Source organism: Mandrillus leucophaeus, unplaced genomic scaffold (assembly GCF_000951045.1).
Source record: "Mandrillus leucophaeus isolate KB7577 unplaced genomic scaffold, Mleu.le_1.0 Scaffold438, whole genome shotgun sequence".
NCBI lineage: Eukaryota > Metazoa > Chordata > Mammalia > Primates > Cercopithecidae > Mandrillus > Mandrillus leucophaeus.
This window is the reverse complement of record NW_012104676.1, coordinates 1,323,016-1,326,743: the sequence shown is the minus strand read 5'-3', so window position 1 is coordinate 1,326,743 and position 3,728 is coordinate 1,323,016. Positions and strand designations below refer to the sequence as shown.

Sequence of the window (3,728 nt, the reverse complement as noted above, 5' to 3'; positions counted from 1 at the left end):
TAACATTACTCAGCTGATACTAACCAACTGGCCCATAAACTATACCCTTGAATAAGAAGCAATCATGTTCAACCTGGCATCTTTTTATAGATTGTTTTTTATATGCAGCATATTAGTTCATTCCTTGAGAACTCATTAGCTAATTGACAGTAAGAATTTTATCTTCTGCTAAAGTGCCCAGCACTGAGATGAACAGTTAGCAAAGAGCTTAAACACATATGAACACAAATACACACAGATATACACACACAGACTCCAAGCAATACTTGTTGCCTAAAGGGAGAAGCGGCAGGTGATTTTTGTTGATTGCCTGTTCTATTACCGAGCCAGATAATTTGCATATGCTACATATTCAAATATTCCCAGTAACAAGGGAAAATAAGGTTTGAAGAAGCAGAAAACTAAAAATTTTAATTAGCTGGTAACCAAAGTCATATAGTATTTGTGATGATTAATTTTAAATATCAACTTGACTAGGCCAGATATTTGCTGAAACATTTTTCTCTGTTTCCATAAAGATATTTTTAGTTGAGATGAACATTTAAATCAGTAGACTTTGAATAAAGCAGATTATTCTCCATAATGTGGGTAGGCCTCATCCAATCGGTTGAAGGCTTTAATAGAAAAAGACTGAGGTCTCCTGAGGAAGAGGAAATGCTGCCAGCAGACTGTCTTTGGATTTGAATGAGAACTCTTCCCTATGTCTTCAGCCTATAGTCTATCCTGTAAATTTTGGATGTGCCAGGCCTTTGCAATTCCCTCGATCAGTTCTTTAATATTTTTCTCTTCTCTCTCTCACTCTCTCTCTGTGTGTTTGTGTATATGTGTATGTATGAGTGTATATATAGATATATGTGTGTGTACATATTGCACATGTGTGTTTATGTGTTTGTGTGTGTGTGTGTGTATGTATATTTCCTGTTGATTCTATTCTTCTGGAGAATGCTGACTACTAGGGTACTTTACCTGCAAAGAAGAGATTTGAACTGAAGTGTTTTTTGAAAACAAAGTTCAAGCTCTTTGCATTACACCTTCTGTCATAGAGATTCCTTTAAAACATCCCATTGTTTTCTGGGAGCTATGAATATACATAGCTATAATTTAAGAAGATACATGTTAAATACTTATCAATTTTAACAAAGGGGTCATAAGAAGAAAGGTTATTCAAAATTGGCGAATTCAGTAGAGAAGCTACAATCGTAGATGGACTATGAAGAATGTTTAGGTTCACATATATGTAGAGAGAAATAATATTTCATTTGTAGGAGAATAGTGAGAAAAGATTAAATGTGAAAATCTATAGATAACATTTAAGAAACTAGGTATATGTCCTCATGCAAAGTGAAACACAAATGAAAAAACATTTACTTTAGTAGGAAATAATGCTAGAATAATATTCAGTATTCTAGATGAAGGTCAATTGATACCTAAACTAAGAGATTCATAATAATCTCATAAGAAATAGTTGAAGTGATTGATTTTTCATGAAAAATAATTCAGATGTCAACAATACCTTCACATTTATTCCTATATAATAAATTGTAGTATATATTTATGTTTTGAATGATGCTGTATGCATTTTGACAGTTTTTATGCCTGCCACATTGATAGGTAGCAAATAATCTAGTATCAGAAACTTTACTAAGTAATAGAGTTCAAGCCAGTTGGTGGGAAAAGAGCACAAATATCAAAAATTTAAGTAACTTTTGTTACCGTATTTTTGCTACAATAGAAATACATGTTTAATGTGGAAAATTTGGAATTGTGTCAAAGGTTGGAATTAAGGTGCTAAGTCAGAATGGCAGTAGTGGTGGGGAACAAAGTATGTGGGGCCTTAGTGACAAATAAGGAGTTGGTTTTTACTCTAAGATGGTAAGCACTTATCTGAGAATAGACTCTCAGTGGGACAAGTGAAGGAGCACAGAGGCCAGTTACGAGGCTAGAGCAATATGGCAGGCAAGAATCAGTGATGCTGGCTTGGTCCATGGTGGTAGCAGGCAATATTTGTCATGTTCTGGATGTATTTTTTAAGTGACTTTAATACTATTTTTTGCCAAATTGAATGTTGCGAATGAGAGAAGAAAAGTCATAGGAAACCATAAAATTTCTTTTTGGGTCTGGGTAGTTAAAAAAGAAATTTTCATTTTACCCAAAAAAGGACTGTTGAGGGAAAAGCAGGCAGGTTTGGGGAAGGCAGAACATTCAGGGATTTGATTCTGGATATGTAATGTTTTGTATGTCTATAGCATATCCCTGCGTTAGGTAGGCACTTCCCTATCTAAGTCTGAATTCAGTGAAGAGATCCTATTTATACTAATTTGGGTGTCTTTAGCTTAGCTATGGCATTTATGGCCCATGAGATTAGCTGAGATAGTCAAGAGAATAAGAGTGAACAGAATAGAGATGAATTCCTCTAGCTGATACCTGGGGCATTCCTACTGCACCTACCACTGGGGTTGAGTATGTGAGAAGAAAATACAATAGAGGTTCAAAAGTAAAGCACACTGAGACAGAAAGAGGCACAAAAGTGGTCAGTTCCCAGAAGGGAAGTGAAGAATTGCAAGAAGAGTCTACAAGTATGTAGGATACTGCCCATGTGTTAAGTTAAGATATAACTGAAAACTGACCACTGGTTTTAGTAGTCAAGAGGTCACTAGTAACTTTAACAAAATTTATTTCAAAAGAGCAGTGTAGATAAAAGTGCAAACTATATAAGTATAAAAGAGAGTAGGAAAAAAGTTATTGGAATATAGATAACTCTTTGAAGAAATGCTGTTAGAATAGGAACCAGAGATATTAGACAATAGCCACATGATTATGTGAGTCCAAGAGAGTTTTTAATGACAGATATTTTATGGTAAGCTTGCGTATCCAGAAAAATCATGACATGGAAGAAATTGGATAATTAAGCTCCACAAAAACAGAACAGAATATCAGATACTAAGGCATTTACCTACTTCATTTTGAAATGTAACTATGTTAATTGGAGTTTGAATAAAGACTTTTAAACAATTATAGTAATTTTTTGGATATACTCTTATCTCCATTACTTAGTAATTATGTGTCATTGAACAAAATGTAGAAAGATATACATACAAAGAGGTCAGCACCAAGATAGAAAGCCAGAAAGTTCACACATGGTAACTGGAAGGATAATGCCATAAAGATATAGAAGCCAACTGGTAAGAACTTACGAGAATTCCCTGAATTTCAGTGTCTGCTTAATATTCAATAAAATATCCCCAATATTTTCTTTTCATAAATAATTTCATATTTTGCCCTATTATAAAATGTTTTGTTAAATATTCTGTTAGCTGAAACTTTGTCCTCACCCTTAGTAATTTTCTAGAAGTGATGGTTTAACTTATTAAACAAACGCATTTTCTTTTCTTTCTTTTTTTTGTTTTGTTTTGTTTTGTTTTGTTTTGCTTGTTTGTTCATTTTGTTTTTCAGACAGGGTCTCACTCTCTGCCCAAACTCGAGTGCAGTGGCACGCTCTCTGCTCACTGCAACCTTCACCCCTGGGCTCAAGTGTTACTCCTGCCTCAGCCTCTGTTTCCCAGGCTGGAGCACAGTGGCCTGATCTCCGCTCACTGCAACCTCCGCCTCCTGAATTCAAGGGATTCTTCTGCCTCAGACCCCCACCCCCACCCCGCCCACTCCTGCGTAGCTGGGATTACAGGCGTGCACCACCAGGCCTGGATAATTTTTGTATTTTTAGTAGAGGC

The 3,728-nt window shown here is 35.4% G+C and overlaps 1 protein-coding gene across 3 annotated transcripts in view; it reads left to right on the top strand.

The window, feature by feature from the left end:
* LUZP2 (leucine zipper protein 2) overlaps nt 1-3,728 on the top strand; it is a 646,396-nt gene that overhangs the window by 178,273 nt on the left and 464,395 nt on the right. The window lies entirely within an intron of this gene.